This window comes from Pongo abelii, chromosome 5, assembly GCF_028885655.2.
Source record: "Pongo abelii isolate AG06213 chromosome 5, NHGRI_mPonAbe1-v2.0_pri, whole genome shotgun sequence".
NCBI classification, from domain to species: Eukaryota; Metazoa; Chordata; class Mammalia; order Primates; family Hominidae; genus Pongo; species Pongo abelii.
The window spans coordinates 152,258,983-152,285,741 of NC_071990.2; the positions used below are offsets into that span (position 1 = coordinate 152,258,983).

General features: G+C 39.2%; 1 protein-coding gene across 5 annotated transcripts in view; it reads left to right on the top strand.

Moving 5' to 3' along the window:
• PLEKHG1 (pleckstrin homology and RhoGEF domain containing G1) overlaps positions 1 to 26,759 on the top strand; it is a 238,680-nt gene that overhangs the window by 29,295 nt on the left and 182,626 nt on the right. The window contains exons 1-3 of one of the 5 annotated variants that reach the window (XM_054558315.2): positions 9,660 to 9,705; positions 19,910 to 20,018; positions 22,258 to 22,316. The exons of 2 other annotated variants lie outside the window; for them this stretch is intronic. The gene's annotated coding sequence lies outside the window, so the exon portion shown is untranslated. Of the gene's footprint in view, positions 1 to 9,659; positions 9,706 to 19,909; positions 20,019 to 22,257; positions 22,317 to 26,759 lie in introns of those variants that run through there. 2 more of the 5 variants (XM_054558314.2, XM_024248877.3) reach the window with 2 other exon arrangements.

Consider the following 26,759-nt stretch of genomic DNA (forward strand, 5'->3'; position numbering starts at 1 on the left):
TTCTTGGTATAAATTTCAAAGAGGATGTTGACCCAGTAGAAAACCCCTTCACTGTAAGAAGAGCAGAAAGTGGCAGCTTTCCACACATAAGACTGCAATCCTGGTTTTTCTTTAGATTCCTTTGAGATCAATTTTCAAAGAGTCCTCAGCAAATGGACATTTGTTTTAGGATGGTATGTAGGTAGGAAAACACACACACACACACACACACACACCCGTCCTTGCCCTGCTGCACTGAACCTTCTATATCTGGATTAAGTATTAACTTGACTTGAGTGAAAGGACTCAGGGTTGAATTCATTTAGTTAAATGGAGTTGGTTAATATTCTGTCCCTACTATTAATGATGTTATAATCTAGCAGAGAGGATAGACAATTGCACAGATTACAGTATTCATTGTACTATCCTGTACGATAAGAACCTGTGTTGTAGTAATAGCCCCAGGTAATTAACTGGTTAGAGAAGCACTACTCCAGGTAAGAATGTAGTGCTGTCATCTACATGCAAAGATGATGAGGCTTTGCAGAGGACTGGAATGCAATGGAAATAGAGAAGTTCATCCACAAGCAAATGAGTGTGTGCATATGTGGGATTTGGGGAAGGGGACATGATGAGAGAGAAGAAACTGAGGGTTCTAGCCTGGAAGACTAGACCTCCATTGGCCACAGTGGAATAAACAGCCATGGAGCCTGTTTGGATGTAAAGGGTAGGATTCACCAGCACCAGTTAAGAGCTAGAGATGACTTCAGTACACACAGGTGGTGTGTTCTTCGGCCAGTCTGAAATAAAGGATTGGACACAGGAACACATTGCTGCTTGAAGTGATGCTTCCCACAGCCATTTGACAGTATCTGTCAAGGCCTCGAAGGTACTCTTTGACTCATTTTTAGGATATACACTAAAGAAATAAACCTTTCTGTACACCAGATTCTACATTGCGGCAACATTTAAACCTAAAGCCTCAACACTAGAGGGTTGGATAAGGTATGGAATATTCATACAAGGGACTATTATATGCAATTAAGATTTCCCAATAGCAATGATAAAATTAAAGCCTTTAAGACATGTGACAAAGGAAAGGACAAAACCAACGAGAATCATCCTTTTTTTTTTTTGAGATGGATTCTTGCTCTGTTGCCCAGGCTGGAGTGCAGTGGCGCAATCTCGGCTTACTGCAACCTCCGCCTCCCGGGTTCAAGTGATTCTCCTACCTCAGCCTCCCAAGTAGCTGGGACTACAGGCACGCAGCACCGTGCCCAGCTAATTTTTGTATTTTTAGTAGAGAGGAGGTTTCACCATATTGGCTCAGACTGCCTCAGTCTCCCAAAGTGCTGGGATTACAGGCGTGAGCCACTGCACCTGGCTGAATCATCCATTTTTTAAAAGTCTATACTTCATAGATTTTCTGTGATGTATTTCCTTTGATGGCAGGAAATCAGACCAAAATAATAATGATAATTGGTTATCTTTGAACTTTCATACTTTGATTTTTATTTTATTTATACTTTTCTGTATTTTGGGAGATTTTCATATTTTTCAAGGTTTCTACAATTAGACAAAGAATATTTTACTTATAAAGTAAAAGTTAAAGATATTTATCTGGGCAGCCTTTCCCTAGCAAGTGTGATGGAGGCCATAGGCTATTTGACAGGGGATTACTGATGATGCCATTCTTTATATTTGAATGGTACTGCCCACAGTGCTCTCTTTAAAGCAGTTTGTACCTCATTCAGCAGGGAGGCCAGAACATGGAAAGAATGGTACCTGGGGAATAGGTCCTGGTTAAAACATTGACTTTACTCTGGTTGTGATGCGAAGCCCCTGGTGGAGTTTGAACCCAGGATTGCTGTGATATTGTATATGAGCAGAATTACTTTAGCTTCTGTGTGGAGAATCAGTGCTGGGGAGGCATGCATATAAGCAAGGAGATCAGTGGCCAGGAGGTGACTGTAGCAGTCCAGCTGAGAGCTGATGGGATCTGGGATCAGGGTGAGAACTGAAGAAGTGGTGAACCATGGTTGAGTGTCTGCTGAGAGTGCAGCCCACAGGGTTTGTGGGTGGCTTAGTTGTGGGGCATTGGAAAGAAAAAAGATAAGGGATGAAGCCAAGGGTATGATCCTGAATATCTGAGAGCAGTTGACACCATTTTCTGAGGTTGTGAATGCGGGAAAGGCAGGTTAGCAAGGGGGAGAAACTGAGAATTAGGCTTTGGCTATGCTAGGTCTGGAAGACGCATCTCAACTTAAAGTGGTGATGCCAGCTAGGTACGTGGATGTGTGAACCTGGTGCTCAGAAGAGGGGGCTGGTGTGGAAACACACACCTGAGAACTATCAGCAAATCAATGATATTTACAATCACCGGGCTAGATGAGGTATCAGAGTGTGATAGAGAAGAGGTCAGGAGGCTGATCTCAGGGCACCTCAGCACTTGGAAGATTCAGCCCAGGAAATGGGGAAGGAGCTGCCAGCAAGGAAGGAAAGCCAGGAGCCCATGGCCTTCCAGAAGCTCAGTGGAGAATGTGCATCCTAGCAGCTGAAAAGTAAAGTAAGATGAGGAGAGTCAATCATTGGATTTTGCAGTGAGAAGGTCGTTGGTGGCCTTGATAAACCGTTTCGATGGAGCGGAGGGGGCCAAAGCCTGATGATCCTTCTTAGAAGAGAATGCTAAAGCTGAAGCTCTCAAAGATTTGAGCAAATACTGTGGAAGAGTAAGAGAGCCAAGAAAATCTATGCCCAGGAATCCACAAGCTCACTTGTGAAGCAGAGGTTTCTGCATCTTCTGTGGCTGTGTCATCTCAAGGCTTCTAGATCCTCCAGCCTGTTTGAAATAAATATATACAGCAGCTCCAATTTTTCAACTCCTGTCTCTGTCTCTCTCTCTCTCAATCTGTGTCTTTGAATTAAAACCACGAAACCAATTCCACCTTTTTTCCATCTAGCACCCTCCTCCCCAGGTCTGCGTTTTAGGCAGCTTTTCAGGTGATGGACAGACAGGACCGTGGGGAGTGATGCAATGGGTACTGTTGTCCTTTTGGGGACACCCCATCCCCTACACACAGGGAGTATTAGGACCTTGAAAGCCCAGCATGACAGCCACACCTTACACCTAGTGGAGTCGGACAGAGTCTTGTGGCTTGGACACTGATCATAACAGAAGCATCTTTAGGTCAATATGCTGGAAGTAACTGAACAACACTGTGCAGTTCAGTTACCTGTAGGAAAACTTGCAGTAAGACTTGTAGGAAAATACAAGTTCTAACCTTGCATTTCAGAACTCTTCTTTACCTGCTACAGTGGATTCGGGGGTTCCCCTTCCCCTTGCTGGCAACCGCTCCCCACCTACGGATGCTTCAGAGCATGGTTGGGTTCCCAAGGAGGGGAACAGAGGGTAGGACAGACCTGGGGGAGGAGAAGAAGATGTGGGCTAGTGGAGGGCTGCGAGCAAGTAAGGGGAAGCCCCAGGGAACTGGGCATAGGGAACTGGGCATCGGGCTTTCTAGCGGCCTGCTTCCTGCTAGTGCTGTCCTGCCCCGGGCGCTGGCTGGCTGCTTCCTCGGCCACTGCCACCAACCTGTCCACCAGAGCTTCTAGGCTCTCTGGCCTTCTGAGAGTCAGAACAGTCTCACAATCACAACTTCAGGACTCTCTGGTTCCTACAACAAGCAGGTGGCATTTGACATTTTCTGAAGAATTTTTGCTACAAGTAGCAAAAGGTCAACAGTTTAAAATTTGCTCCTAAAAATGTGCATGTTGTAATGTTCAGTGAAAAAAGAAAAAGGTCAGAGTACACGAAATTGTTTAATCTCCATTCTCTATTATAAACACACAAGCAAAGCTGGAAGAAATCACCAGGGTATGGGACATGATTTTCTCTGGCTTATAAGTGATGGTTTTTCCTTGCTTTTCTCTATTCTCTGGACTTTTTTAACAGTGGGGAGTTGTGATTTTTATAACTTGAAAAGCAAATGTAAAGATTTCTTCCAAAGTTTGTCTTTTTGTCTGCTTTTATCATCAGCCTTGGCCAACTGGACATACATAGGGCTGCTTTCAGGGCCTTGGGTGTCTATGGAGGACAGTCAGACTTGGTGGCCTGGGCCTTGGTCCTGGGCAAGGTGGGCAGGTTGGAGAGGCCCCCAGGCGAGTATTGCCTGCATTGGCCATACCCTTCTACCTGGCCTCTCCCTTTTCCTCCATGCCCTGTTCTCAACAGGATGACAGGAACACATGCAGGCTGGTAACAAATGTCCTAGGGCCATTATTCAGGAGCAAAAAACAAAGGAGAGAATAATTTCACAAACATTTATTCTTACATGGGTGACAGGATACTGATAGTTAAAAGACAAGGAATGGGTAATTGAGGAGAACTTTAACTTCAAGTGATGTTTTAAAGAATACTTTATAAGACCTTCTGCCATGAAATGATACATGTCACTAATCGCTGGTTTAATTTGCCAAAAAGTTTCTGGGGAAATGAGCTTGAGGATCAAAGACTAAAATTTGCATACATCTCTAGTATGATTTCATTTGAATTTCCCCTTTCTAACTTAGCTGATATTTTGCTAATGACTTCTGTATTTTCGCTTTTAAACTGTTCTGTGAAAATACCTTATGCAGTGCTTTCTTTAAAGCCCCATTTGTTTACTTTTACTAAGCTGAAAGCACACTTTACGTCTGGGAGCAACCAAATAACGGATTTGCTCTCCTTTGAAGACTCATCATTCAGTTAAACATTTTTGAATAATGACAGTGGGTCTTGGGTTTCAAAGATGAGACCCAGTTTCTGCACTTGAGGAAATCACAGGTCTAATCGGCTGGCAACAGTGTCATCTGGAAGTGCCGGCACAGGGATGCCGTCCTGACGGAGGTCATGAATGCTGGAAGTGGGTCTCGCAGGGTGAGAGGAGTCACCAGGTAAAGATGGGTTGGAAGGACCTGGCAGGCAGAGCAGGGAGCAGGACCCAGTCCAGGGCAGCAGGGAAGGGGGAATCCAGGCAGAGCTGATTCCAGGCAGCTCAGTATTGCTAGCCCATGCATCCTGAGACTTATCCGAGTCGCAGGTGAAGCTGGTGGGAATCAGGTAGAATGTGGAGCTTTAGCTGGGGCAGGGTTAGCCAAGAGCCTGTCCATGGAGCTGCTCTCTGGGCACTGGGAAACATAAGTCTGGAGGCTTTGGCTGCAGCTGCAGATAAAGATGCAGGGGCCTCTGTCGATGGGGGCCTCAGTCATCTCAGAGGTGGTGCAGAGCGTAGAAGCCTGACTGGGGTCAGAGATGAGGAAGGAGAGGGTCAGAAACAGTGATTCTAAACCAATTTGGTTGACGCAGAAGATACTAATGGCCGAGGGGAGGAGAGAGGGAGCGTAGGCTCTAAAGGGGAAGCTTGTTAGGAATGATCAATTGTCTCATCCTACGTGGAGGCTGAGAGTCAGTGCAGAGGGTGAGTTTGGATGTGTGGGAGGCAGCAGTGTATGGCCGAGATGGAGAGTGCTGGTGACCAGGTTGCCCCTCCGCAGTTCTGACTGTCCCTCTTCTGCACCTGAGGGAGGAGGGGAAGAAGAGTGAAGTTGAGGCTGGGTGCGGTGGCTCAGGCCTGTAATCCCAGCACTTTGGGAGGCCGAGGCAGGCGAATCACCTGAGATCAGGAGTTGGAGACCAGCCTGACCAACATGGAGAAACCCCGTCTCTACTAACAAAAAAAAAAGCCGGGCGTGGTGGCAGGTGCCTGTAATCCCAGCTACTCTGGAGGCTGAGGCAGGAGAATCGCTTGAACCCAGGAGGCAGAGGTTGCAGTGAGCTGAGATCAAGCCATTGCACTCCACCCTGGCCAACAAGAGCAAAACTCTGTCTCCAAAAAAAAAAGAATAAAAGAAAAAAAAGAACTGTGATCAAGCAGCCACATGGGAGGTAGAAAATAATATGAGAATGTAGTAAAATGTGTGGCCTAGGGTAGGCTAGGAGAGCTTGATGGAGTTGGTGAAATTTTAAAACAGTAGTTGGGGAGAAAAAGGATGGGACGCTCAGGAGGCACATAGTATGCCCTCAGTATGTTATCCAGTGCCACACTAACTTCCACAAAAAAACCACACTCAAGACTAACTTGAAAAGTGCATAAAGGTCAGAAACTCAGCTTTGGGATAAAGCATTTTTTTGTAAAGAATTAAGTGAATAAAAATAAACATCTAAAATATTTCAACTGAAAGAAAAAATAGATTCCCCATCATTAGAGCCAATGGTTTAAATTCAGACATATGGAAAAATTTAATTTTCAATTCCAGGCTTTAAGCCTAATTCTGAAAGAAAATCCATTAAAGTAATGAAGTAATAAAACAATTGAACAATAAAGCTTGATTTTGTAGAGAATAGAACAAATGCTTGGAGATACGTCATCATCTTCGTGCTTGTGGATTCGTACAGACACCAGCATCTTTGCCTAAAAGTTGCAAGGCTGTGTTTTGTAGCTGACCTCAGAGTAGGAGTGGGTAGGAATTTACAGGATGTTATTCTTCCAAGAAGAGTTGGGAGCATTTTTGGGGGATGTAGAAACTTAAAACAATCCAGGTGTTAAAGTAGTTAAGGGACTCTTTTTCTGGAAAAATAATTAGTTCTCAAATCTGTTTAATTTGAATATTCAATAGAGCTATCACCAGGAACCAAAGGAAATGAAAATGAGGGGCAGATATGGTTCCTACCCTTAATGGGCTTATCACAGAATGCATTGACTTTCACACAAATGTTTTACATCATTTCTTTACCTTTACTCCAGCACATTCCAATTAGCTTCCTGGAGAGCAAGTAAATTGCAGCTTTCACAGACTTTTTTCTTTTTAAATTTTGTTTTTGGAGTTGTGGAGACTGTGTGCTGCAAATTTTGCTCTTGATAAATGACATTGAAATGTTTTTAATGCCCTGAGATAACTGAATGGGAATCTTAATAGTCTTCTAATTAAAAAGAAAAATAGAAAAGTCATGGGTGGACATTTTAGGAGTGTAGTTCTGTTGTTTCTTGTTTTGGAATTTGTGGATACACTAAGTGTAATTTGTAATTAAAAACAATTGGGAAACAAGCATCTACTTTGGGCTAATTTTGTTCTTCTTAATGTTTCTAATCTCAGCTGTCTTCACTTATAGGACAATAGATTAGCTTACCTGGAGCCACATTTATAAAAAATTATTTTCATGAGTTCAGTTATATTAGTTATGATCACATGCATTTCCAATGCGTATTTGGCATTTTTTGGTTTTCTTAGTTGCTAGACTCTGGATTTTTAAGATAATTGATTTAACAACTTTTCAGGGAGCATAAATAAACTGTTAAATGTTCATGTTAATTATAAGCTACATCCTGATTTCAGGTATGTTTTTAAAACACTGAGTATCTTAAAAAAAGGAAACCTGATAGAATTGCAGTGATCTGGCCGGGACTCGTTAAGCAGTTAAATATATTAAGGCCCCTGGTTTCATGCACTGTACAACACTCATAATGGATGTTGATTATATGCTTGGTAACTAGTGGCTTACAGAAAGCAGGACTATGGGCTTTTTCTATTTTGAATTTAAAATAAATATTGTATCTTTTGGGTGTTAACAGAGGCATTTTTGAGTTGAAGGGTGTGAAACAATTATTATCTTTATGGTGAGTTACTATTTGCCGATAAGTTAATGGCTTCCTGTGCAAATAACTGTGGAGTCAGCATACCTAAGACTTGAGTTTTCTTTAAAGAAAAAAACATTGTATCTATAGATACCTCTTCAGGGTCATTACACAAACTTCAAAGTATTAATGCTCATGAAAAGACCTCTGTTTTGAATTTTTTCTATAAGTAACAGTTTTGCCATAAAATGGCCAGATCATTGTATGTAACTCATGACTTTTTTTAAAAAAAAAAAAGCTAGTGTAACACATGACACTCACACACAGCCACACCTTTAGAGAGGGAGAGAGAAACAGCATTGTGTCTTTTGAGCCGTTTTGACATGGATGAACTCTGGTTTCTCCAGCAGTAGCTGTGCTGGCAATGTGGAATCTAAATGGCTTATTACTGTAATTAACGTGGCTCATTTAGTCCCTTTTTTTTTTCTTCTTTTTTTGGTTCACTAGGGTCTTCTTGTCCTTTTCTGTGATCATTCATCCTTCACAAGAGTACAGACATGGCCCCTGGACAGAAGAGCAGATCTTCCTGTCCTTGGTTTGTTTATACCCTTGCTTTCATATCAGAGTTTAGATAAAAATCTCTTATTTAATCATTTTTAGTTGGCTTCACATGTTTGGAGTTCTAGGTTGTCCTAATTTTGAAATATTCTCTTTGTTAGAAGTTAGATGCCTCGTGAATAAGAGTTGACCCATTGTGCTCTAAATGGATATATTGTTTTAAAAATCTAAAGTTTGGAAAGGGTGAAATCAAATATAAAAACCTCATTCCTCAAGTACAGTCACTGCTAACAGTTGCTATATTTGTCTCGTCTCCAACTTCTTTTCGAAAGCATCTATTGAATCTTGGTCTGAAAAATGACATTAGCATCCTTTATTCATTTCTTCTACCCTATGACTAAGATGACAAACTAGTCCTGGTTTACACAGGACTTTCCCAGTTTTAGCTCTGAAAGTCCCATATTTGGGAACCCCCTTGGTCCTAGGAGGGTCTATCACCCTACTCATGACCTCCCAATTAGCTAGACTCTGCCTATTACAGTGTCACAGTTAATACACTTATTTCTTATTTCTATAGCCTAACTATGAATATGTTTTTTGTTTTGTCTCTGAGTGGCTTCTGAAAACCTAAAGCCATTATGCAAATCTTATTCACTGAGGAGCCAAGTAGTAGAATTAGATCCATAGAGAAAGAACTCCCATCATGGGTCATGAAATTTTGCCACTTGAAGGAGATTTTCCCAGTAGCTTCACTTCTTTATAGACATTTCTCTGCTTTGGGGTTATATTTAGCTTTTACTGTTTTTTTTGTTTGTTTGTTTTTGGGATTTTTTAAAATTTTTTTATTTCCTGTCATCCTCTTCCTTAGATTCCTTTTTTCATTTGGTAGGCTCCTCCCTTAACTTTTGATGTATAATATGCATAGATGGTAAGCACTGTTATTGCATGTTTGAAAATGTCTGATTTTGCTTTCACACTTGATTATTTTAGTCTAGATTCAAAATTACTGTTTCTGAACTTTGAAGGCATTGCACCTCTGACACCTACAATCTAGTGAAGCCAATAAGTCTGATGTTAGACTTACAACGTAGTTGATTGTGTGTGTGCATGTGTGTGTGTCTTTTTACCTCTTTGAACCATATAGGACTTTTTGCTTTATCCTTAGTTCTAAAATTTCACCACTATCTTTTTGTCATCGGTCCTTTTATTTTTGAGCTTTATTATCTGAAGTCTTCTCTAGCTTAGGATATTTTCTCCCCACTAATATTAATGTATCTTCACCTAGAAATCGAGTAGGTGGATTTTAGGCCTCTTGGAAGCAATTCTTTCTTTATTATTTTCCTTCTCTTTGTTTTTTATTGTATGTACTAGAGATTTCCTTGGCTTAAATTTTCTAGCCTACTGAATGAGGTCTTAGCCATATAAATGCTGTTATTTAGTCCATTAGATTTATGTTTTGGCACTTACTTGTTTAAAATCTGAGCGCTTTCTCATTCTCGTTATTCTTTCCAGGAAAGGGGTGTGAATATCTATGGATATTGCCCTGGACGTTAAGAAGGTATGGTTCTTCAAAGATGATCTTCTTGGATTGCTTAGAATTTTTATTTTCCAGCATCAGAAGCACATACTGAATTTATTAAATTTTAGATAGAATGTATTTCTGTTTTCCACCAAGGCCGCAGCTCTGGCTAAGTTAGGTGTCTTATGGCTCCTTGGAACGATTTAGTCTTTCCTACCTCCTGTGCTCTCATGTCGTTTTTTAATGTGTTTCCTTCCATCTCCCAAGTCTTCTGTAAAAGCTAGTCCAATTGCCCTCCTTCCACCTCAAGTACACAGAAGGTTCTGGAACGCCACCCCTCCCCCTACCACTCAGCCAGAAGCTGATTTTCTCCTAACATTCATTGACCCTTGCTTGAACCTTTCTTCTCATTGCCCCTCCCTCTCTTGCCAGGGTCACTCCTGCTAGTGTAGAATTTCTGAAATGAAGGTAAATAAAGGTGTCAAGAGGACAAGAAAATTCCCAAACATGAGAGGGAGAGGATGGAGAGTTCTGGGGGCAGGTAGAAGCCCCCTTGCCAGGTACCTCTTGTGTAACAATTGCTGTTCAGTGGTGGGGAGCTTACATTTCTGCCTCTTACCTAGAAACTTAAGTAGACTGAAACTTAATTTCTCAAATTATTTTATGTTCCAAAAATCAGTTCTAAGTCAAAATTAGTGAATAGATGACCAAAATAGAAGCTATTAGAATTCTCTTTATATAGCAGGGAATAGAATTATATAACCTGGATGCATTCCTGAAATTTCTTTGTGGTTTGGCTTCAGTAAATTACTACTTTACCTACAGCTTTAAAAGTATATTTAGACTTAAGTTTAAAGAGTGATAACCACATGTGTAAACATCATTGAATACCATTCTTTTAATGAATGGGGAATGTTATTTATATTCTGTCTTCACTTCCTCTGGAAAGCCCATTTCTTTTGGGAAGGCTTTAACTTATATTGTACTCACCTTAGAAAGTGAAAAGAATTCACTTTAGTATATTTTAACCCAGCCACAAAATTTTCACTGTTGCTGCTGAGAACTGCTTGGCCCCAATCTCTGAGTACAGTGTTTTAAAATTGAACTGTCTTAAAATAGCAAGACAATATATATGCCACTAGAATAGAGGATGGGTATGTTTAAGGGATTCAAATAACCCTTATTAATGTGTTAATTTTTAAAAATGCTATATATTTCTCTATTTTTCTTTCTTAATTTTTAAGAAATTGACAATGAACATATTCATGGAATACATAATGATGTTCATCATCTCTAACATTTATCATTTTTTGTGTTTGGAATGTTCAGTATCCTTCTAGCTATTTGGAACTACATATTATTGTTAATTACAGTCATCCTGTGGTGATATAGAACACTAGAATTTATTCATCCTGTCTAGCTGTAATTTTATGTCCTTTAACAAATCTGTTCCTATCCTTTTTTTTTTTTATTTTGAAAAACAGTTTTGCAGTTAGTATTTCAATGAGACAATGAGGCAGGCAGGTGAGTGGGAACCGATGACCAAGAGCTTCCTGGGCTGGCCTGAAGAGTCTGGGCTCATCTACATAGTGATGGGGACCATTGGAAGGATTGAAGCAAAGAACTCCATATGATCATGTTTATCGTGTAGCTGTCAGGGTGCAAGTAGACTGGGAGGCAGACCAGAGGGGAGGTCTTGTGTAATGCATGTCGGAAAGCAATGGAGCCATGGACCAGGCAGGAATTATGGTTCCTGTTCAATTCTGAACTTTTATTTTGTATCAGTGATGCTGCCATTAGACTAATTTGCTGGTTATTTTATAAAGAGTCCTTTTAGGGCTAGAAGGGACCTCGGAGGTTTTTATGCAACTCTGTCATTTTGTAAATGGAAAAACCCTAAGGCCTAAAGAAGTGAAATGACTCCTCCAAGTCAGACAGCTCCTTAATAGCAGATCTTGCCCTTGGGCCCAAATCTTTCAATTCCAAAGCCACCGCTTTTCCTGTAGGGTTACCCATCTGGCCCTACCTGCTGTCTGCTAAGCACATGCCCAGGCCAGCATCTCGCCAGTAGGACCTATCACCTGATTGTTGATGGTGCAGAATGTGATATTGACAGACTTTCTATTTTTTTTCTAGTCAGCTCATGACTGACTCTCCTAAATGACTTAATTATAATTTTCCCAACTCTTCCCAAATGCGCAGCCTTGCCCAACTTTTTCAGAAGATGATTTGGACTTTTACTTCTCTGAGAAAATAGAAATCACTTGAGAACACACAGGGCCGTGGCCTGCCACCAAATCTACCAAGAACCATCATGTTCCTGCCTTTGTCATAACAGCAAATGTGTCCCCATCTTAATTAACACTGGGCCCTAGGTCCTCATTCTTCCTGTATTTTCAAGGATGCTTTGGCTTACTCTTCCTTTTTCAGTATTTTCAACCCCTTCATCTCTCAAAGATCTATCTTGTCACCATTTATATATCATCCGGACTCTCCCACGCAAAACCCTGCTTGGAATACCCACCCCACACTAGCTCTTTCTACTTCCCTCCTCTCAGGCCTTGTGTAAGATACATGGTGTTTCACTCATCGCTCTGAACTGTTTCCACTTTAGCCCTTACAATTTCCCAAAACTGCTCTCACTGACCTCATGCCACTAAATCCAGTGAGCACATTCTACTTGGTTATTCATTTAACAATTATTTGCGAGCATCTGCCATGTGCTGGGCATCGGGCATGCTGTGGTACACAGAGAAATGGGGTCTCCTGTGGTCTAATGTTGGGGACAGATGTTAAAGAAATACCTATAGTTGCTGAATATTTAGATCAGAACATGCAAATCTAATTTTATGGCAGGAGTACTATATGTCAGTTTTTTAGTGGGTACTAAATGTCAGTTTCATGGTGAAAAACTTGTGGCTAGAGAATGCTCTAGCTTATCTGTGCACCTACAAGTGTCCTGCCCTTTAATCTGGGCTTAACTCTACACACAGCCAAATGCCCCCGCTATTAGAGGCTCTTTTACCTTTTATGTAGTCAAGATATCTTGGCTGAACATGCACGTAAACAGAATCTGGAGAACTATTACTCTGTTCATGGAGTTAGAAACTAGAAACCATACATATCTATATTCTAAATAAAATTATTCTAAAATAAACAAGTTTAATATAGTCTAAACTGGCAAGATAGATTGAAGAAAACTCTAATGGTTTCTGTGAAGGAAAGCAAAAATACTATGCAAAAGAGATGATCTGTGAAGTTCAGACACTATGAAAGATTTTTGAAATGGTAATCATATTCAATTTTGAACCATTTTAAGATCAGCAAAATAACCATGTAAGCACGTTAGATATGCTAATGAAGGTTTAGTGAAAGTAAAAGTTTTCTCAAGTCCAGATTGAAAATGGCAAGGTGTTTCTGCATATGTCAGTTGTCTCTCTCTTATTTTCCTCATGGGCTACAATATTCAATTTTAACAGTTCCCCTCTTTTTAGAAGTAAAAATGGTCCATGTTAGCAAAACCAAAGATTTCCAGGAAGTACTGGTGGCTGTGGTGCTTTGGAACGTGTGGATGAATAAATCACTGTTTGGTAGTAACTGTAAAACGTTTTATTGGAAGCCAGCCCTTCGTATTCATGTTTCCTTTTTCCCTCCCCTGAAACTGAAAGCTCATTGGAATAGCCTAAAGATAGATGTTAAATAAAAACTCTGTGATATATTTGGAAGTTCTCTTTTTGAAAAACCAATATGTCAAAGCCTGTTTTACTTGACTGATGTGGAAAGGCAAAAAAAAAAGCAAAAGGAAATTACCTTTCTAAATAGAACATTTTCAAGTGATGTAACACTTTTTTTCCATATGTTGCCCGAATAAAGTATATTTTTACAGAAGCCTGGTTAAAAAAAACTGTGCTTCACCATTAAATAAATGGGTGAATACAAATTCAGATTTTAAAGTTATTTCCTAAAATATTAGTTTATTAAATAACTGGCACAAGAAACCTAATATCCTGTTTCCCCTTATCAAATCTATTTGACTTATGAGATAGTACAACTTTGGAAACCACAGCCAGCTGAATTCTGTTCATTTGAGGGAATTTTATTATTTTAATTAACATTCATTTTCACTGCTTGTTAACACATTCTGAATTGCTTGAAGTTATTGACCTAGATTGAAAGAAGCTCTTGAACTCTATAAAAGGTGGTGCTTATAACATTTTTCTGCTTAGAAAATGTTGCTCAGTTTCTGTGGCTTCCTCCATTTTATTACGTGTAGAATCTGCCAAAACCTTGCTAACTTTCATAATCACCTTCCTTTTCCTTATTTATGCCTGGACTTGAGTATCTCTGGAAAATCTTGTTTTACCCATAATTTTCCTCCACTGGTATGCTACCAAGACCAAAGTTTTAATATTAAAGTTGTATTTTGTTATGCTTTTAAAAGTTTACTGTATAACTACAGTTGCCTTTGGGCATTGTCTTTAATGCTGTGCCAGCCATCCCACTGGCTAAAGGTCCCATGATTGTAAGGACTGAATCTGTCCCAATCATGGCTGCATCCTTAGCACCTGCACTGGTATGCTGTTGGTGCTCAAATGTTGGATGCATTCAAGGCATTTTAGGAGTAGCACAGGTTGCTCAAGTAAAAGCATTGATAACTGTATTACAGCCCTTGTAATATAGCTGCTATCCAGTTTGTCTCCTGGTATGTACCCCTTCAAGAACCTGATGTCTTAGGCAGTGGTTCAGTATTGTTCTATGTAACCCCAGTGCCTATAACAGCACCTGTAATAGTAGCGATACTTAAGTGAAGCTCATTCATTGAAGAAACATTCCCTACTTTTTGCATTTTTGCCCAGCATCCCCTCTAACTTTAAAAACTTAAGGAAAATAGTGACGGAATCCCCAGTTCTTTGGCCAGCTTTTCTTTATTAAGAGGCCATCTTTGCTGTAAGTATGAAAAACAGAGAGACATACCAAGGAATATGAGGAAGAGGTCACCTACTGGAATGCCTCATCTCTAATTAAGTATTAGAATTAATTGTCCTTTGCCAGGTAACTGTGCCAACTTTTAGCCTGTTTAAAAAAAATAAACAGGAAATGGTAAAAATCTAAGGTCTGGACCATCAAAATTTGGTGTTGAGTTCTTGTTGTCTGCTTTTAGTTTCCTTTTTAAAAGCTCACAGTCAACTTACCATGAAATCTAGCCCAGATTCTGGAAGCATCTGGTATCAGTGTAACACATCTTAATAATGTAGTAAGAACCTCAATCAGTCCTGCCTCATATTGGTGTGTGTCCTGTGGAACCTAGGAATTGATACAAACTGGAAACTGAACTCATCTTAAAAGCTCAACTCATTTCATAAATTGCATTTACATGCAGCATGTGGTGCCTGATGAGACAGGCAAATCTGATATACAATATCTAGATTGAGTGGGGAGAACGTTTCTTTTGACAAATCTTTCCTAATGTATTTGTCAAAGCACCACTGAAAACAATTCGATGGATTAAAAACTGCTTGATGTATGTAGCTTTTCCAAAATGTGAGCCGTGTTTCTTGAAGATACTGTACTTTATTCACTTTGCAATTCCTCATGCCCGCATAATGCCCAGCTCATACCAGGCATTCACTACATAATTGAATCAAATTATGAGTAAAACTCGTGTATCTACTGGTTAGGAGGCTAAGAAATATCAGCTACTAAAAGATTTGTACCTCTCCTCTGTGGTTTCCCCTTCTAAATTCTAGGATTTTTTCCCCCTAAGTGATTGACACCCACTTTTTTTTTTTCAAAAGAAGAAATGGCCATTTGCAAATATCAAATTAGAAATTAAAATTGAGTTGAATTTGCAAGGAAAGCTATAGAGTGTATGTCCATCTTTGGAGGTCTCTGAATAGAAATGGATGTTTGTATATAATAAATCATAAACATTTGTTAAGTGGATAAATAAATGAATTTTGAGGTACTTAAATAAATTACCTGCATGAATGAAAAATTCAGGTGATTTGTTGAGTTGACATTCTCTCCCTTCCTACTTTGGTCAGCCAGTTTCCATTGTGAATTCTGTAGCTGGTGGATTTTCTTGCTTATAGCCAAAGAATTATATGTGCCTGCATGCCAGAACCAGAATTTGGCCCTATTAAAGAACTAATAAAATCAATAAACATTTGACAAGGAAGAGCTAGGAAAAGAGAGTGGTTTTTTTTTCTTCGTGTTTTTTTGTTTGTTTGTTTTTTTGATACAGAGTCTCACTCTGTCACCCAGGCTGGAGTGCAGTGGTGCAATCTTGGCTCACTGGAACCTCTGCCTCCTGGGTTCAAGTGATTCTCCTGCCTCAGCCTCCTGAGTAGTTGGGATTACAGGCATGCACTACCACACCCGGCTAATTTTTGTATTTTTAGTAGAGTCGGGGTTTCACCATATTGGTCAGGCTGGTCTCGAACTCCTGACCTTGTGATCCACCTACCTTAGCCTCCCAAAGTGCTGGGATTACAGGCATGAGCCACTGTGCCCAGCCGACAGTGTTTTTTGTATTCTTCTTATTTTTGCAACTTTTCTTGGTATTTCCAAATATATTTTTTTAAGTTAGTAATATCCTTTCTAGAAAAAAACAGGGTACTTTTTTAAAAGGTAACTTCTCCAGGAGCAACAGAAAAATCCCTAGAAATACATCTAATGAAAGATATATGAGACCCTTATGTAGAAAATGGAATAATTTTAACATCATTGGAAGTTATTTTTTAAGGATCTAAATAGTGTGGAGAGGTAACACGTTCATAGACAATATCATTATTATAATATAAAGATGTTGATTTTTTCATAGGTAGATCTAGTGTAACCCCAATCAAATTCAACATGTTTTTGGTGGAACTTAGGTTAATTCTAAAATTTATACAGAACAAAGATTCATAAGTAGCCAAAATAATTCTGAAGAAACACGTAGAAGGAGTTAGCAATGTTATTTATATTGTTACAAAATCATAGTTATTTAGGCAGTGTGATTTTGGCAATAGGGATAAGCAGTTAGACCAAAAAATAGTAGTCTTGAAACAGGCCCACATTTATATAGAATCCTGATATATAACAGAGGTGCATTGCAAATAAGTGGAAAGAATAAATTAGTAAATGACTCTGGGGTAATTGGTTATCCTTATGGAAAAAATGAAAATGCATCCTTGCCTCACACCATATACAGTCGTCAATTCCAACTGGATCAAGGACTTACATGTGAAATTACAAAGTGTTTAAAATATATAAGAATATTTTCATGTCCTTGGGATAGGAAAAGAATTTCTTAAACAAGACAAAAATCTTTAAACCATAGACATATGTAACTGCATTATATTTAAGATCCTCTGTTGAGAGTGAAAATAAATCATAATCCATAACAGACCTATGGATTTATATATTGAAGAATGTATGAAGAACTCCAACAAATTCATAAGAAAAAGACGATTCAGTAGAAAATGGGCAAAATGCATGAACAGGTTTTTCAGAGGGAAGGGAACATAGATGCATATGAAAATATGCTCAACCTCAGTAATTAGGAAAATGCAAATTTAAACCATAATGATACCATTTCACACCCATGAGAATAGCTATAATTACAATTTTGTAGCATCAAGTGTTGGCCATAATGTAGTGTAGAGCCAGTGGAACTCTTATACACTATGGGTGGAGTGTAAATTGGTACAATTCTTGAAAAACTTTAGCATTACCAGTAAAGTTCACCGTGTGTGTGATGAACAGCCTAACACTTTCAATTCAGATAAATACAATGTAGAATCTCCAACACATGAATACAGAAGAAATGTACAACATTGCTTTTAGTAGGAATAAAACCCAAACTGGATACAGTCTACAGGTCTAAACACTAGAGCATATAAATATACCACAAGTTATTCAATAACATACTATCCACCAGTACAAACAGTTGAACTACATAATTAGCAAAATGACACGGGTATATCTCACACAATACTGAATTGGAGAAAGCAAGTCACAATCGTGTATGTACAAGCCTGTTTTACAGTTCAAAAGCACACAAAATTTATCAGAATGGGGTTTCTACATGTTGGCTTTTCCTTGAACCCTGTGTGTTTGCAGGATGGCTGCAGCAGCCCTCCCCTCTCTTGTTCTTATCTAATAGTGGGAAAAGTTCTGTTTTATTCTTCATAAAACCCAAAAATTAGGTCTTCGTTGGCCCTGATTGGTTGGTATGGGCCGTGTGCCAATCCGTGAACTAATCACAGTAATTAGGGGGATGAAACATGATGAATGGCTTAGCCTAATTAGTGTCATTCAGAGCACATGGGCTGGGAGTAGGGCAAGGGAGAGGAAAATGTTGGTGCGAATGCCGCAAGGAGGGTAGATGGATGCCAGGCTTCAAAACCAACAGATGATGTTATTCCACCCACTTCGTAGAAGCCAGTTTGTATTACGCAAGCCGTTGTTACTTGCTGATGTCTATGAATGAAATGAAACAGCTCAAAGAAGGGCAGGTAGAAGCAAGAAAGGGGTTTTTATGTTGCAGTGGATGTAGAATCACAAGTTACCTAGCTGACATTCCCAGATTGGAATGGACAGATGTGATGTGGCTCTCCAAGATGGCAGGTAGGGGCAGCAGCAAGACTCTATTCCAAATAGTGATTCTTTTGAGATTTACATGATCAGATTTTATATCCCCTCAAAAATATTCCCTTTCTTTTCATGTACTTGACCATCTTTGTTACTGACTTAAATCATATTTTCTGGAAATTCATGGGAGGAACACTGGCAGATTTACCCTTTTGGCATTATTACAATTTGACACTGATCTGAAGTCCTGTCGTTTCTGGTAGCCCCTTATATGGATTTCTCCCCTCACTTTGTTTCTTTTACGAAGTTCATGTGTTTTACTCAAGAAACAACATATTTTGTGCTTACGAACAAATTTATTGGGCTCCTATATATCAAATAATTGACATTTTAGGGAAAATTTTTATGCTTTGGGTCTCTGCGTAGTCAGTATCATATATAGAAATATCATCAGACATGACTTTAAATCATTCCTTGTTTAAGCCACGCCTAACTCAGACCATTAAAAGCCACTTTACCTAGTCACATAGAATAACAATGGCCTTTTATTTTGTCCTGCATATAAAAAGCAAGATTGGTCTCTTTCGTGGGTAATTGTTGTTAACATTCATTCTGGAATAATACAGTTGATCCACAGTTATGTGTCAGGGACACATAGCTTTGAGTCTGTTGTCTAAAATTAAAGGTAAGCCTATTTTAGACACTGTAGTTAAAAGGACATGGTGATAGGTTGGTCTCCTTTTTACAAAATCAACCCTGACATTTTATTTATTTTTATACTCAAACTCACATGAGTAGTGTTTTACCTATATAACTTATTTTAAACATCACCTTGCTTATAGTGTAGACTATAAGTTTAGCATTGTTCTTTGGCCAAAAGCAATAAAATATGACCTGTTTCACCGTGATTCAGTGAAGTGCAGTCAACATTTTCTTTTCACAAATATAACACTGATGGCTATTTTTAACACTTCCACAACCTTCAGAAGGGTAATGAAGTTTTGTTTTGACGTAAAATTCTATTTGGATTTTATGTCCTGAGTGTAATATATTAGTGGATTTTGTACTTAAGGCCAAACAATCAAATATTCTTAATTTTTTAAAAAATCCTATTTTGAATTTATAGAACAGCCTCTGAGGTTCTCAAGTATTCGCCTATAAATAAACATTGCTGATTGTAAAAGCCCTCTTGCTGTTCTCATATTCCTATAATAACCGAAATTATAAACTCATTGGTTTACCTCATATTTAATTTCCTGACTAGATGATGCTTTTTTCTTTTTTTAAAGAAGTACATTTGCACTTTTCATCATTTCTCATGAGGGAATCATTGTGTAAAGATTTCTTTAAATGTCTTCTATATAGATTCTTTAAGCATTATTTTACTGAATATGATCTATTTTCAGACTGTCTTCATTTTAATTTGTTTGTGACTCCTCATTTCTGCCACTGGATAAAAACCAGCGCTTTTTAAATAATTCGTTTTAAATGATTTAACCTTTACTATTTCTAATAGGTTTTAAAAAGATATTTCTTTTATGGTATCTTTCTAGGTATTCAACCTCGTCACCTGCTGATGGGGATAATTTGGCTGTTTATTATCTTTCACTGTTGCACAGTGAGACTTTTATTCCTGACTTTTAATAAAAATGTCTGTTGATTTCAGGTCTTCTTAAAAATCATGGCAAACTATCCTATTTCTCCGTACACTGAGAGATGACCATATGTAGGTGCTGAGTTTACCCCATGCCATTTTGGCATCTTTGAAGATAAGAGTAAGTGTTGATGTTTTGTGACCTGTTGATAGGGCATAATGGATCTATTTATATAATATTTATAGAATAAATCTTATTTATGGAGATGTGTTGTATACTAGAAATTGAGTTTTCTGAGCACTTTATTTAGGGTTCTTACATCTTATCTAAGTCAAACTTGCCTCTTCCTTTTCTCTCTTTGTACCTTATCAGATTTGTGCTGGCTTTATCAAATTGGGGAGCCTCATTTTTCCTCTATCTTGAAAGCTTTTCATGTAGTTTGGGAATTACCTAATCCTTGAGGTAAACCATATGTATTAGTTGTTTAGCGTTTATATTTTTGGTTCAGTGTTGATAATTAAATATCACCTTATAAAACCGTTTCCAATGAAATGTTTGAATTTATTCACAAGGATATTTTTATATAGTATTCATGATTTTTTTCATCTTTTCCGTTTCTGTGATACAGTCCTCTAATAATTCTAGTTTTTTGTTGGATGTTAAGACCAAATTTGTCAGAAGTCTGCCCATGAAGTATTTCATTCTGCAATGAACCACCTACTGGTTTTTAAATATTTAAATCACAGAATCCTGCTTTTTTTTTATTTCTGTCTTGCCTATATCATATTTATTTCAGACTTAACTGAGCTTAAACATTTAATTTCTTTATTCTCTTCAATGAAAAAGTACTCATGTTACAAATGAAACTGCATTGTCTTTACTTCTCCTATGCAGAATAAAATTAGCTAATTTTCATTATCCCCACCCATTTCCCCATTTTTGATCATATGAGCTAGGATTTCAGACCTAGGTGGAGCTAATTATAGTAAAGCTTTTTATTAAGTTTTTTTTTTTTTCAAAAATTTTGGAAGCCGGCAGTCTAGTTGGGCTATTTTTATAATAATAATAATTAGCACATTCTGTGCCTGCCTTTAATGTTCCCCACCAGTGCTATTGTGTAGCTACCTTTTCACTCTGAAGTTTTTCTTTTGATTCATCCCTCAATCAGCTGGAATATATTCGAGTAACTTTTCTTCATGAAAATACCCAGCTGAGAAATTTCTAGGCACTTTTTTTTTAATTTTAAAGCTCTGTAAATGTTGAAATGTCTGCGGTTCTTTCTTTTTAAAAACAGTGACCAGGCTGGGCGCGGTGGCTTATGCCTGTAATCCCAGCACTTTGGGAGGCCGAGGCGGGCAGATCACCTGAGGTTAGGAGCTCGAGACCAGCCTGGCCAACATGGTGAAACCCTGTCGCTACTAAAAATACAAAAAATGGCCGGGCGCGGTGGCTCACGGCTGTAATCCCAGCACTTTGGGAGGCCGAGGCAGGCGGATCACAAGGTCAGAAGATCAGACCATCCTGGCTAACACGGTGAAACCCTGTCTCTACTAAAAATACAAAAAAATTAGCCGGACGTGGCGGCGTGCACATGTAGTCCCAGCTGCTGGGGAGGCTGAGGCAGCAGAATGGCGTGAGCCTGGGAGGCGGAGCTTGCAGTGAGCCGAGATCGCGCCACTGCACTCCAGCCTGGGCGACAGAGCGAGACTCCGTCTCAAAAAAATAAATAAATAAAAATAAAGACGAGAGCAAAACTTTGTCTCAAAAAAAAGAAAAGAAAAGCCAAAACAGTGACCAGAAAAACTGCAGCCCCAAATTTCACCAGATGTAAGCCTCACCCTGATGATCTCGACCCCTCAACTCTCTTGCACTGATGGAAAGTGAGAAGAACTCAGAGAAGAGTGGCTGTGGCCTTGGGCAGTTGTTGGAGGACTTGTGTTTTGGAGCTAGGGATGCTGCGGTGGAGAAGGATTGAAATCAGAGCCTCTCCTTCCATTCCCTGCTTCATGGCCTCGAGTTTTCTCTCTCCTTTGTTGGGGGAAATTCTTCCTGGCCTCTGGCGAGTCACTGAACTCCTCTGTTTACAGAGCTATTGTATGTTCAAGTCTCCTTTTGAATTATCTGAGTATTTCAAGGGAAAGGGAAAATCAAGGATGATAGGACATCAGTAACTTTCTAATACCACATCCTGTGAATCTTTTCATTTTTTAATTAAATGTTTATGATTATTGCTATAGGTCTATTGCAGTCCAGTAGCATGATATGGCCTTTTCCTGGGAAAATCCTGGCCTTTTGGCATCTAGTCTTCCTTTTAAACAACTTAAAATTAGCCCTGATAGCTCATCCATGTTCCACTAAAAGAATTCTGAAAAAAGCAATATTTAAGTAAAAAGCAATTTATTTTTTGTTCTTACTGCAGGTGAAGACTGATGAGAAGAGTGTGTGGGTGAAGACATTGAAAAGGTTTCAACTAGAAAAGTGAGCTCTTTTAATTTTTTTGCCACTTGAGTATGAAACATATGTTAAAAGCTGAACGTATTCATAATTTCAGTTTGTTGGTATTTTTGTATAAGTGTACTCTGTAAGTCACATTTTTCGATTTTCAAGTATAGCAGTCCCCCTTATCTGTGGGGAATATGTTCCAAGCACCCTGTGGATGCCTGAAACCATGGGTAGTACTGACTCTATATGAATTGTTTTTCCTATACATGCATATCTATAATAAGTTTTCATGTCTACATTAGGCACAGTAAAAGATTAGCAACAACGAATAATAAAATAGAACAATTATAACAACACACCATCATAAAAGTTATGTGAATATAGTTTCTCTGTCTCTCAAAATACTGTAATATTTTCAGACTACAGTTGACTGCAGGTAACTGAAACTGCAGAAAGTGAAATCACCTATTAGAGGAGCTACTGTAGTCATTTTTTTTTTTCTTTTTTTGAGACAGGGTCTCGTTTTGTCACCCAGGCTGGAGTGCAGTGGTGCGATCTCAGCTCACTGCAACCTCCTCCCGATTTGAAGTGATTCTCCTGCCTCAGCCTCTGGAGTAGTTGGAATAACAGTCACACACCACCATGCCTGGCTAATTTTTGTATTTTTAGTAGAGATGGGGTTTCACCACGTTGGCCAGGCTGGTCATGAACTCCTGACCTCAAGTGAGCCAGCCACCTTGGCCTCCCAAAGTGCTGGGATCACAGGTGAGAGCCACCATGCCCAGCCCGGTAGTCTTTTTTAAAACAGAAAAAACTATTCTCAGTCTTTAGACCAGGACAGTGGCTCACACCTCTAATCCCAGCACTTTGGGAGGCCAAGGTGGGCAGATCACTTGAAGTCAGGAGTTCGAGACCAGCCTGTCCAACATGGTGAAACCCCATCTCTACTAAAAATATAAAAATTAGCTGGGCATGGTGGCACGTGCCTGTAATCCCAGCTACTCGGGAGGCTGAGGCAGGAGAATCACTTGAAGCAGGGCAGCAGAAGTTGCAGTGAGTGGAGATTGCACCACTGCACTCCAGCCTAGGGAATAGAGTGAGACTCTCTCTCAAAAGAAAAAAAAAGTCTTTAACTATTTTGTATAGAATAATGACAAATATTGTCACCAAAGGATAAAAAATAAAGAAAATGCGTACTGCAGATTAACATACACAAAGACTCAAAATGGAATCAGTGTAATCGCACATGACCCATTTCAGAGTCATTTCTTCCCATTGGCCTTCTGGTTTTATTGAATTAGTCTTTAGGTAATATTTTAAATCCTTTTCATTGGCTAGAAAAGTTCTGTGGTATTTTTTAACTTATTTTTTCTTTAAGATTGAAAATCTCATTTTAATTTGGTGGTGGTGGTTCTTGAAAAACCACAATGACACTAAAAGGGAAAGAAGGAAGAGGAGATTGCCTTTCTGTTAGGTCCAGGTAATTATTTTACTCTGTTTCTTTCCTAAGTACTTTATCACGCTCTGACCACATTATGAACTATCTGTCAAGGCTTGCAATGGTAAACTATTGCCACTCAATCATACGTCAAATGCTTACTAGAGTGTTAGGAATAGAAGAAGAAATTTAGTCTGGTAAGCATAGTGGTATCACTTTTTACTGATAAAAAAGTTTATATTTTCGGCCGGGTGCAGTGACTCATGCCTGTAATCCCAGCACTTTGGGAGGCCGAGGGGGGCAGATCACGAGGTCAGGAGTTTGAGACCAGCCTGGCCAACATAGTGAAACCCCGTCGCTATTAAAAATACAAAATTAGCCAGGCGTGGTGGCTCATGCCTGTAATCCCCGCTACTTGGGAGGCTGAGGCAGGAGAATCCCTTGAACCTGGGAGGCAGAGGTTGCAGTGAGCCGAGATTGCACCATTGCACTCCAGCCTGGGCAACGAGAGCAAAACTCTGTCTCAAAAAAAAAAAAAAAAAGGAAAAATGTTTATACTTTCAATTTTATACCAGGTCTTTTTTTTTTTAACCAAGCAATAATATAAAACAATTAAAAGCTTAAGTGCAACAATGGCTTAGAGCCTTGCCTTTAACTCACAAAATAATAATGCTTTATTTGAGACATAAATATTTAAAACACTGAACTATTCTTGAAGTACTCAAAGTTATTACAAAGACAAATAGTATTTTAGTAGAGTCAAGATTACTTTGCTTGTGTCAGAGTTCATCAGTGTTTTGCTAACTGGTAAAACAATGGTTTTCTTGCTGCAGATCTTTATTACTGGCAAGAAAGTCCCAGAAGTTCTTTTCTCTCACTTATGACTAGAATGCTGAGTAGCTTGAAAATCAATAGGTTCTGGCCTGGAGCTGACTTATTCATTAGTCACAGTGCTCCGGGCCCATAATACTTTCGGTGGCCTATGGAGTTGTTTTAACTTTATTTTAAAAACAGAAGAAAAAAAATGAACATAGTAATAAGGAACATATAATATGGAACCTAGCTTGTATTATATTTGTCTTTATACCAATGCATTTGTAAAATTTAATTTAATATTTTTTCCTGAAGGAAGAGGCTCACAAAGACCAAATTGTCCAAGGGCCACAAAAGTCATCATGGGGCCCCACCTGTGTTATAGGTCAGGCTCACCCCCCATGTGTATGTGAGATTCAGTCATTTGAATGCCAAAAAAAAAAAAAAAAAGTAAACAGGCTGGGCGCAGTGGCTCATGACTGTAATCCCAGCACTTTGAAAGGCCAAAGCCGGCAGATCGCTTGAGCCTAGGAGTTTGAGACCAGCCTGGGCAATATGGCAACATGGTGAGACCCCATCTCTGCAAAAAATACAAAACTTAGCTGGACGTGGTGGTGAGCTTTGGTAGTCCTAGCTTAGGAGGCTGAGGTGGGAAGATTGCTTGAATTCAGGAGGCAGAGGTTGCAGTGAGCCAAGATTGCGCCAGTGCACTCCAGCCTGGGTGACAGAGAGAGACCCTATCTCAAAAAAAAAAAAAAAGAGTAAATATTTTCTTTTTTAGAAATGATGATCTTCTCTGTAAATGAGTCCATAGATATGTCTGCTCATCAGAGAGATGCATGCTTATATCAACAAAGGAAGAAAGAAATGGCATGTTGTTAGGTTAGATGGCTGTAGTTGTTCCTTCTGTTTTCCTAAAATCAAATAAATATTTCCCTTCCCATACTCATTGATATTCTGTTTGCTTTGTAACATGACTAATTTATTCGGTACTACAAAAACTCCTAGATGGATAGATACAGAGATAATTTTCTGAACAAAATTGTCCCTACATTTTGTTCTGTGTGCCTTCTTGTCCAGGGTTTCACCTACCCTGGTTATTTGATGGAAGGGCATCAGGGCAGAGCTGCCACTTAGGGCACACAGCATAGGACTGCCCGGGTGACAGAAAGATGCACATTCATGTTCCAAGGCACGTCCAGGCACCGGGTGCTGAGGGCATCCTGATCTTTGCTGTTCTTGCTAGCATTTCCTGAGCCCCTTGCACTGGTGAGTGGGATAACAGGATAGTGGTGTGCCTTTTATTAGAGACACCAAAGATTAGAAATGGTATGTTTTCCAGCCTAGACTTTGCCATTGCTCAGCACAGCTGTGCTCTGTAATCCGTGGTGCCTTGTGGCCCTACTATGTGGCAGCACTCTTCCCTGGAGGGTAAGCATTACCCTCCAGTTTCTTCCATCCCCATCTGACTGAGGCACTGTCACTGCCCTCTCATGAGCAGGTGCAGGAGGACCACACTGAGCCCATCCCAGGTCAGTTGCTACTTTTGTGGTACCTTGGTATTGTATAATCTCAACACTGAAGGCTTTTTGGGATTGAAATATGACTGCTTTTTACGTCTAAGACTTAGAAATTATATGGTGAAGGCATGCTCAAGAAGGAATCAACACCACTCAGCCCTTCACATGTCTTCTAGGTGACCTTGCTACTGTGTCCCAAGGCCTTGTAAGTGTTTTCCTCAGGGCTGATGGATTTATTGTAAGGCAGCTAATAGAAGAATGATTGGTGGCTATAGCATAAATGATTCACATTATGAATAAGTAACTTGTTGTATTGAGCTAGGCTTTGCTAAGAATATAACCATCTGGGGGAATTCTTGGCAGAATGCCAGAGGACAGGGATGGAAATGCAGTGTTTGATCTTTAGAAAGTCACTGAAGTGCTTTCCTTCAGATTCTTCCATTGCAAAATCTCCTGATTATTGCCTGACTTGGTGGTGTTATGAAAATGATTTTTAAAAGTATGTAGAGATTAAAATCATTATACAAACCAAACATAGAAGTTACAAAAATATGCACAGAATTACAGCATTCAGAAAATGTGCAGATTAACTCTACCTAAGTATTGAACATCTCTTTTCCTTTAAAAAAGTCTCCTAGAGAAATAGGAATGCTTTTACACTGTTGGTGGGAGTGTAAGTTAGTTCAACCATTGTGGAAGACAATGTAG